Here is a 10,948-nt window from a genome sequence, read left to right as displayed (position 1 = left end):
TTGGGGGTTCTTTTGGTTTGTTTTTTGGTTGCTTTTTTATTTTTGGGCTTTTTGTTGTTTTGGTTTGGTTTGGTTTTTTTGTTTTTTTGTTTTTTTGGTTTTTTTTTTCCAGTTATATTGAACAGAAGGTCTAAAATATAAGCTAGGATCCTGTGCTATGTCAATTGAGGAAAACCACATAGTGGGGACTCTTATCAGACATAGGTTTGAAATTAGGGTGTCTAGATGTAGATGCTTACGTATGGAAACCTTCATATGTTCTAAATATATTGCCATAGCCCAAGGAAACATACTCCATACCTTAAATTATACATACAAAGCAATGCACTATTCCCGGGTTAGGTACTTAAAGTACAGGCAACAACCTCAGTTTCTGCCCTTATCTTTAACTGAATCCTCCTTCCCTGAGAATCCAGTTATAAGCATTGAAGCCAAAAGACATTTTATTGCTGCTCAAAATCGACTACAAGACAAAATCCATTCAGAAAGAAGATTGAATTAATTTTATGCTCCAGAAGTGCTGCTGATAACTTCCTGACATGGGTGACCAAGAAGCAAAAAAATATGAAATGCTCTGCTGGACCTGATGCTTACAAACAAGGAAGAACTGGCCTTAAATGTGACATCTGGGAGCAGTCCTGGCTACAGTGACGGTGAGATTGTGGATTTCAAGGGTAAAAATAGCAAACTGAAAGATGAGAGCCTTGGATTTAAGGGGAGCATAATTTGCCCCATTCAGGACTCTGCTTCCAATAATCCCATGGGAGATGATCATGGAAAGCTGTCTGATTTTCAAGGGTCATCTATTTTAAATTATAGCATTCCAGCTCTACCTCCTACTCCAGGAGCACAAGAAGACAGGGAATGGGGATTATGGTCAGTTCATCACCCGTAGTTTCTCCCGTTCCTCAGGGAGAGGAGTCCTTCCCTGCTGCACTGTGGGGTCCTTCCTATGGGAAACAGTTCTCTGTGAACTTCTCCAACAGTTCCCTGCAAACTGCCACAACATGAGCCGATCCCACAGGCAACAGTTCTCCTGACACTGCTGCAGTGGGGTCACACTTCATGGGGTGCAGTCCTCCAAGGACAGGCTGCTTCAGAATTCTCTTGCCAGGCTAAACAGTCCCATGGGTGTCCTATGTGGTCAAAATCTCCTTTCAGACATGCATCTGCTCCAATATGGGCCTCCCTCAAAGGCTGCTGGTGGACTCCTGCATCCCCTGTGAACTTCCATGGGCTGCACGGGCACAGCTCTTTCACCATGGTCTGCACCATGGACTGCAGAGGAATCCCATCTTTGGTGCTTGGAACAGCTCCTCCACCTCCTTCTCTACTGCCTTGGTGTGTGCAGAGTTGTTCCTCTCACATGTTCTCACTCTGCTCTTCTTTGGCCACAATTACAACTGCAAAATTACTTCTTTCTTTCTCTCTTCTTCAATCTGTTATGAGAGAGGCATTACCACCATCTAAGTAGCCCAACTTGGCCAATGGAATGTCCATCTCTGGAACAGCCAGGGATTGGCTCAGCCAGGCATGGAGGAAGCTTCTGGCAGCTGCTCACAGAGGCCATCTCTGGTCCCCCCTGCTACCAGAAACCAGGTCATGAAGATCCAGCACAGATTCTATGAAGTAGCTAGCTCATCAGAGGAGGAAAGTGCAGTGTTTATCCTGACTTCAGCAAGGCTTTACATAAAGTTTCTTATTACATTCTCATAGATTAATAGATGAAATGTGGGTTGAATAATTGTTTATTTTGAATGCATACTTCCTTTGTATGTTGTGAAATATTTGGGGGAAAAATGCTTTTTACTGTTTATCTCCTTGGTGTGCCATTTTCTCCTGAGAGGTCTCTAAGTACCTCAGTTACAAAAATTATGTATGAAATTTTTCATTCATGACCAATACTCTAAATGACAGCCAACCCATATATATTTTCTGTCACTCAGACTCATCTAATCTGATGCAGCACCTTCAACAGAAATTGGAAAAAACCTAAATTATTCTCAAACTTAGTATGGCTGCCATGTTCCTTCCATTCTCATATATTCATAACTCAGTTTTTCTTCCTACCTGCATGATGATTCTTCCCTCAGAGTTTTATTAGTTTTAATATTAATTTCATTGTGAACATTGGTATGTTACCTCCCACAGGCCTTTTAATAGTTTCTGTTATATGAAGAGAATATATTTTTTATTGCATTTAATGATTCTAAGTTCTAGACCAATTAAAGAATCTAATCCCATGCAAGGAGATGAGCCTATTTTGTTTTGGGTAAATGCCAAACTCTTTCAGTGAGAGACTGTTACATCAGACATCTCAGCAAGAAAGAAGCAAAGAAATTAGTGTGTCTATGAATCTGAGATGAAAATTAGCTATTTTGAAAAACGAATCTCTGATAAAAACAACAAGGATTTATGACTAAAATTGCAGCCAGCACAGATGGTATTTGATGACACTATCTCAAGGGGAAAAGCATTATTTTTTTATGTTAAAAAATCAACTGTATAGGTTTGGGATTATTTGGCAGAATATAACACTCCTCTGTGTATGCAATCGGTGCATCTGCAAGCTGACAGATCCTGTTGGCAATCTGGAAGATATTTCAAGCATATACTGTGTTTTCAGAACAATTGCAGTTCCTTTTCTTAACAGAGCATGTTAAAGAGCTGTGTGTAAATACTGAAAGGCAGCAGTTTCTGGTCTCAAGGAAAACCAGTTATTTAAACCCTAAGTCTGAAAACTTCTGTGTCAATTTGCAAGTATATATGAAAATAAAGGGGGTGAAGAGAGGAAAACCCAACAACCTTGATTTCATAAGTGCTGGTTACATCAATATAATCTGTTTCATCCACTGTTTTTCCTCCTCCCCACTTGCTGCGCTTCCTTCCAGTAAGAGTCTTTGCAGACCATTCTTTCATTGTGCAATTTTATTATCCTGGTTACTCGGGATAATAAATCTCTGCTCAGGCAAATTGGCTTTCCTATCTAAAGAGCAATGTAAACTTAAAAAAAAAAAAAAAGGATCTTATATGAAGTGTATAAAAATTGAGATTTTTCTTCATGACGAAATCTTCCTTTTCTATTTCAGCACATAGTTTCAAATATGAAATCAATAGTACACCTTCTTAGGTTCACATCTCTGTATAGAAATTTGAATTGGAGTAGAGGTGGTGTTCTAGATGTTCTAGATTTCTCAATTAGATTTGTTTTACTTATAAACAAAAAAAAATAAAAAATAAAAAAGCTGGAAGGAGAGAAAGCAAGCAGGAGTGAAATCATACTTTCCTTCTTCAATTCCTTCTTCTCTGGCTAGAGATTGGATAACTGATATTTAATGGTTCTGCTCCTGAAGACAAACTAAGACGTGATGGAAATCAAAGACAAGGACTCATGGGATTTTCCACATCTAAACTGCAAAGATCAAGGCCATTTATCTCCTCATTTCAGTAGTACAGTCAACCTAAATTGGTCCATTAGTATGAATACTAACCATTTAATTGCCCAATTGTTTCGGGTCATTTGGTTTGGGTTTTTTACTTGTTAGGTGGTTGGGGTTTTTGGCTTTTTTTTTTTTTTTTTTTTTTTTTTTTTTTTTTTTTTTTTTTTTTTTTTTTTTTTTTTTTTTTTTTTTTTTTTTTTTTTTTTTGTAGTGAGAAGTACTCTTTTGGCTAAATAGAAAAATTCTTCCTGTATTTTAGGATTATACAGCACAAAGCAAGACATCATTAGTTATGCTCTCGATGATCATTAGGGTCCCTTCCAACTCAAACAATTCTATGATTCTAGGAGCCTACCAGGTTGATCTCTTTATGCTTTGCAATTTTTTTTGTTATTCATAAAAAATGTTTCAGCCTTCTGTCAAGCCACAAGCTGTATTCCAAGCTGTTTTGCCAATGCTTCATCAGTTCTATAGCAATTTTGTTGCTGAAATCTTTACTTTATAGCCAATCATATAGCTATTTGTATCCTCGTTCTTACCAGAGTTACACGGCACTTCGTCTGTATATGGCTGCTGAAACTAATTGCTATTTGTCAATTATTACACCTTACTTCAGTCTTCCCAGTAGTGATGCTTCAGAAACAGAAATAACAAATAATTAATAATTAATTATAGAGGCACATATACATTGCAGGACTTAAATTCAATTCCCTATTTTATTGTTCACAGATGTCTGAGGTATTAAAAAAGTGAAATATTATTGACCAGAAGTGAATTTGTATCAAAGCCTGCTATATATTTTTTCAATATTATTTACTAAGCCAAAATACACACACAAAAATTCCCTATAAAAATTTTTTTTTTTCATTTCAACTTCAAACATCTCTGCAATTTACACTTTTTATGAGATATAGCTACATTTATTTCACTAGACAGAATGAGCACTTTGACAGAAAACTGAAAAGATTAATTGTTTGTTTTAAAACTTTTGAAATTTACAGCAGAGCATTAAAAATGTAAGGACATTTTTATTTGTAGTATTTGCAAGTGTTTAAAATTTGAAATGGAAAATGCAGAACCTGAAGACTGAGGAAAGGAAGGGCTTGAATGAATTTAGAAGGGGAAAAGTTCACTTTCAAAGGATATAATTAATTGGCTGCCTTGGGACTGAAACTAATTAGGAAAGGAATAAGAGCAGAAAGACTTTTTTTTTTTTTTTTTTCTTTAGGTCTGTATGTAATATTTGGTCTGATGCTCATGTAGCTTCTATGTGTATTTCTAGGACTGGGTGTTCAAAGAAATTGCAGAATATTTTGTGTGCTTTTGCTCTATTTTGACCCAGACACGATTGTATACCATCAGCTTTTCTACCACAGCTCTCAGGCAAAGCATCACAGCATAATAAAACTGCACAAACTAAAGATCTACACCTGGAAGAAACATCTCTGGCATCAGTTCAATGAACAACCACAGCTACATCAAGAAATTAGGCTTTCATCCTGGATTTAAAAACTAAATCAAGCTGAAATGGCTCAAAATAAAGACATTCCAAAGAGATTACATATAACCAATGAAATGTCTTACTTCTACAGTTTGCAAAACATCACTGGGAAAAAAAAATCACATTTCCCTGTAATAATCACAGATTCAATATATATGATTAACATTAAATGAAAATGATATAAGTATCATTCTTCAATTTACTCTGAGTCACATGTATATCCACGGCATACCTGATAATTATGTTTTAATTCCTCTAAAAAGTCATTTGGAGAATAATATCACAACTAAAAATGCAGTTTAAAAAAAATCAAGCCTCTCTAAGATACTGTAGGGAATTAGTTTCCTTTAACTTAACATTTGTTACCATTTTGATGATGCCCTGTGTACATTAACATCTTGTTTCAACACAGGAAAAGAAATCAGCATAATCAATGCTTGTGTTTTGAAATTAACATTAGTTTTGCATTAACAGGAGTGAATGCATATATACATATATATATATTTAGTAGGCACTTTAAAAATATTTTTATTTTCTTATTATTTTTTTCAATGCAGTTCATCTCTAATTTTACCTGGGCTATTTTGGTACCACTAACAATATAAACTTAAACATCAACAACTAAAAAGCAGTTATCTTATATCTTTCCATTAGAGTGTTTTTCCAGTTTCAGAGAATTTCTTTTTTAATGAGATTGGTTTAAACAACTGTTTTTCAAGCTGGTATGTAAAATTTTTCACCACAACTGTTCTTTTTGTAAGTATCACTTCTTTAAGTAGTTGGGTTACTCTTTTATTAATAAATGGTGTGGGGTAGAAGGGTAGGGAATTTGGAAAATTTTGCTCATAACTGTTTTATATCAGTTGCCCAGTTGCCACAGTTTTTGCATTGCATCCCATATTTTTACGTTGAGAATAATTCCATTGTGTTTGAAATACAAAGACATTTGCATTGAATTTTATCTAAGCTTCAGCCAAAAGAATACTCTTTCACATCAAGCAATTAAAAGCTAACAACTTGTAAAAAAATCATGTATCTCATTCTTTCAATAAAACAAAAAAAAGATTGGGATGATTTATATCATGCAAAATATTTTAAGATCTTAATCCAATGTTGGAATTGCTTGAGGGAGAGCAAAATGAACCTCCAAAACCCTGTCCTCACTCAGGTAAAAAAAATTAGAGAGGAATTGTTTATTTTCTTTATTCATAAGAGAAAATTGAAGGCTAACAAAAAAGATTAGGTGTTAAATGTATTTTTATTTAAAATTATTTCAGAAGGTGTCTAAAAGCCTGACAATAGTTGGTTGATGATCTCACTTTTATTGTGATGGTGAAAATGTAGAAGGCAAAATATATTAAAGGGACAAAACTGAGCAAACTAGCCAACAAGCATATACAAAACTGTGAACGATAGAGCATCCTAGTGACTGGCTTCAGAAATTTTTTGAGAAATAGTGGAACAGCTGTTCACAGCTGAAACTATTAAACATCTTGCAAAGGAGGTCCTTGTGTGGCTGTCTATGGGGAATGCAGAATAATTGTGCCAGTTACTCTAAAATAGGATAATAGTAATCTGATATAATGTGAAGATGATCATTACTTTCTCTTTTCTTTACATTTCAAAAACTTGAATAAATTTTTGTCAACAATATTTTTAAAAATAAATTGGAAACATCCAAGGGCCAGCTCATATATTCATTTGGGTCTCTCCAAAATACTTTTTTTTTTCCATTGGGTAAGTCATACTTTGTGCGCTGTTGATATGTCATTAACGACATAATATGTATCAAAAAGCTAATTCTGATATATTTTTGGTGGTAGATGCCGCTCACTTATCTCATATAATTTCTTCTGATTTTCTTGAGTTATCAGTTAAGTTAAACTGATTTCAGTCATGCCTATAAATCCAAACTGAAGTCAGTACTGTCTTTGAGATTTCACTCTTTCATCAGTTTTGATTTGGTTGGGAAGAAGATTATTACAATGAACCTCACCTTTCAACAAGTACTGCTCTAATCTTATCAAGTTCATTATATATATTGCCTCATTTGTAGAATTCTTTTATATTCAATGTCTTATAGAATTGTAGAATGATTTGGGTTGGAAAGAACCTTAAAGATATCCAGTTCCAACACCTCTGCATGAGCAGAGGCACCTTTCACTAGATCATGTTACTCACAGCCCCATCCTTCCTGACCAGGAATAGTGCATCCACAGCCTATCTGGGCAAGCTGCTCCATGTGTTAATACCAATACAGTAAAGATTTTTTTTCTGAATATCTAATCTAAATCTGACTTTGTTCTGTTTGAAAGTATTACCTCTCTTCCTACCACTATATGCCCTAATGAAAAGTCCCTCTTTCCCTTTCCTGTAGCCCCCTTCAGGTACTGAAAGGCTGCTGTAAGGACTCCCCAGAACTTCTCAACACTAAACATTCTCAGCTCTCTGAGCCTCTTTATAGGAGAGGTGCCCCTGTATGTGGTGGCTCTGTTTTTTCTAATTCAGGATAGGGTTTTTCACCTTCTGTGATGTAAACGATAAAGAGTCCTGAAGCAAAATTTTGAGCTGACAAAATTTCAGTGATCTTACAGTTAAGCCAAAACTGTCAATATGCACATTGCATGCAGACATGAAGGGTTTGATGGGAAGGAGAACAGAGAACAAAAGAGCCAGCAATAAACCTGGCAAGTCATCACTGAGTTTTGTAGAATGTCTGGGTTTTCTCAGACACAGCAAAGATGCAGATTTTATTCTTATGTCACAGAATCACAGAATGATTGAGGTTGGCAAGGACCTCTGGAGGTGCTCTGGCCCAGCCCCGTTTCTCAAGCAGGGCTGCCTACAGTCAGTTACCCCCACCCAGGTCAGATGATTTCTGAATATATCTGAGGAGGGAGATTCCACAACGTTCCTGGGCAACCATGCCAGTTCTCAATCACTGTCACAGAAAAAAAAAAAAAAAAAAAAAAAAAAAAAAAAAAAAAAAAAAAAAAAAAAAAAAAAAAAAAAAAAAAAAATTGTTCCCATTGTTCCCTTATTCTGAGTTTTCCTTCTGTATTTCAGTTGGGACCATTGCCTCTGGTTCTGTGACTAGGCACTGTTGAAAAGAGCATATCTCCATCTTTGTGTTCTTGCCGTAGCCCTCGCTATCTTACAGCTGTGTGTGGGGGCTGGGCCCGGATACAGCCTGAGCTCAGAGGGTCAAAATAGCGCAGACTCGAGCTGGGCTGACGCAACCAGTCATGGGACTGGATAAATGAAAGTATTCTACCAATAAAAGACAAAAACATGCTAGATTGAGATTGGAGAGTGCCCAGCTGTGTCATCTGGCTGGGACCTGTTTGATTGGTGTGATTCTATGTGCGGGAAGATAAGAAAAGTGTATATAAAGCATGCTAGTTGCTGGAGTGGGGGCAGAGCTGAAATTCCAAGATTAATAAAGAAGAACCTGTCTGTGCCTCTCGTGTCGGCTTTCCCGCGGGGTGCGGCGGGACCGGGGCTCCGGGCAGTTACATGTTCTCCCTTGAGGTATTTCTATACATAGATGTAATAAACCCTGAGCCTTCTCTTCTCCAGGCTAAGTAGTCCCAGCTTTCTTAGCCCTTTCTCATGTGAAAGATATTCCAGTCCTTTCATCATCTTAGTGGCCCTCCTTTGGGTCCTCTCCAGTATTTCTATCTGTCTCTTTTATAGTGTGGAGCCCAGAACTGGACACAGTGTTCCCAACATTTGGCCTCACCAGAACTGAATAGAGAAAAATGATCACTTCCTTGACCTCTGACAACTTTACTCCTCATGTAGCCCAGTGTCCTGGATTCCAATTAAATTTGGAGTAATCATTTCAGACGAACAAAGAAACAGATATTTGAAGTTACTTCTATTGGACTATTAGAGACCACTTGAGCTCTGGCCTTTAGTTTGGCATCATGTACCTAAATAACAAAGCACAGCCACTGGGTTTGACTTTCAATTTCTTCCATATGAGTCCAAGAAACTGTACAAGATTTCTCCAGCAAGGTGTTCCAACACAAAGGGAAGCAGACCAGTTTAAATCACAGATAGTGTGTGTTTTACTGTGGGTAAGAACTTGCAACACATTCTCATGTGTGAGATGGGCTATTACATCTATGTCTCTGACAGTAATGTTGCCTTCTGTCCCTTGTACTCTACCCTTCTCCTTTAGTGATACCTGAAGTGGACCTGGACCAGTGGATGAGGAGAGCAGTTTTCCCTAAGACAGGCATTGACACTGCCAAGATTTCCAGCTGGCAGACATACTGTGAGGTCCACAGCTGGTACCTGGCTCAGGTAGTGAATGGCAGCACCAGCACCTCTCATCTGCCTATGCGGTATAAAAAATTTCCCCTGCCTTTTTCCAAGTTGTTCCTGCACTAAAGCAGAGGTTTTAAGTTGTGATGAGTCTCTGCTCAAATGTAGGGTAGCTCCTAATAGAAGAAACTACTTTGTCTTCAGAGATTCCTTAAAGCCTACAGTCTTCTGTGATTCTGAGCAGTTTAAAGTACCCGTAAGGTCACAGAAAGTAAACTGGAAAACCTAGACTACAGCACACTCTCTGTAATGATGAGAAATTATCGTACACAGGGAGGTCATATCCTTGGGGTACGTCCCAAGCCATGTGTTACAGGGGTGGGAATTGCAGGGAAGTCAGAAGAATGTGAGTTGGAGAAAAGGCAAACTGACCTTTGCTCAGTTATATTATACTTTCAGGAGAATCAGTCATCCTCATCAAGGTTTACCTGCTGGAATAAAAATTTTATATTTGGATTTTGGATCCAATGGAACAATATTTTAGTGAATGTTTCAGACTAATAATATGTGCTTTCATTTCTGGTTTTGTTTTTGTACATATAAGTATTATCAAATGCATTCAAATACTTTTGTGGCCTCTGATCTCAGACCCTCAACTGTGGGAATAGAAATGAGTATGATAAGCTTTAAGAATTACTCTAGTTTGTTAGTTTTGGGTTTTGTTGTTTTGGGTTTTTGGTTTTATCTTGGGTTTTGAGTTTTTTTCTTTGGATTTCTTTCATTTTCAAAAACTTTGTATTTAAATGCTTTGGACATTTACTTTGGGGACATACATAGACTGCATATATATGAAAAAAGCAAGGACTGGTTACTCAATATCCATTTCCCAGTCCAGAAGTACTAAATGTGACAGTCTATAAAATCAAAGAAAACCACTTACATAAGTGAAAGGATGTCTGATTGAACACTGAATTGTATTTATTGCTTCTGGGTGAATAAAGGAAAAAGAGATACTAAATCCCTGTTTGGGAGAAGAGCCTGACCTAATGCATGCCACGACAATTCTCTACAGTCCTTCATTTTGTTTATTCTTAGTGAGTGCATTACAAAGGCTCTCCTTTATACATTTTTACATAAAGCACTTTCTAAATTCAAGCTGTTGCTAATGCGATTACTGGGAGTATGAGCACACAAAGGCTAGTTTCTTATCCCCACATTTAAATTCTATATACTCTTTCTTCTGCTTCATTTATATGCTGGTAAGTATCTATGTAATTCTTCACGTCTTTTATCAAATGTATGAGCAAGCTATAGCAAAATCATATCCAACATACACAAATCTTCCTTAGCAAATCAAATCTGAAGTCAGAAATACAAATGATGAACTGGAAACAGAAAATCACATTATGTTTTTTTTTTCTCAAATAAAARATGCCAACAACAACAAAATAGACATTTTTCACAGTTTAAGCATGTAACAGAACCTTTTTTTCTTCACATTAACAACTAAAAAGAAATTAAAAAGGACATGCTCCTAGTCACTTGGAAGAAAATTGGGTTAGCTATTGGTTGGTTTTTTTTGGCACCCAAATATCCTCGTGAAACTACAGAATGTTTGAAAGAGAATTTCTCAAATTTTCTCCTTTTTTTTTTTTTTTCCCTGCCTTCTTCCCTCCCTCCTACTTTATGAAGCTTGTTTTGCTCTCTACTTACACAGACACATTTCTATGAATTA

Source organism: Malurus melanocephalus, unplaced genomic scaffold (genome assembly GCF_030028575.1).
Source record: "Malurus melanocephalus ecotype Western Australia unplaced genomic scaffold, MMel_1.1 scaffold_326, whole genome shotgun sequence".
Classification (NCBI taxonomy): Eukaryota; Metazoa; Chordata; class Aves; order Passeriformes; family Maluridae; genus Malurus; species Malurus melanocephalus.
Note: the sequence above shows the minus strand (reverse complement) of the source record.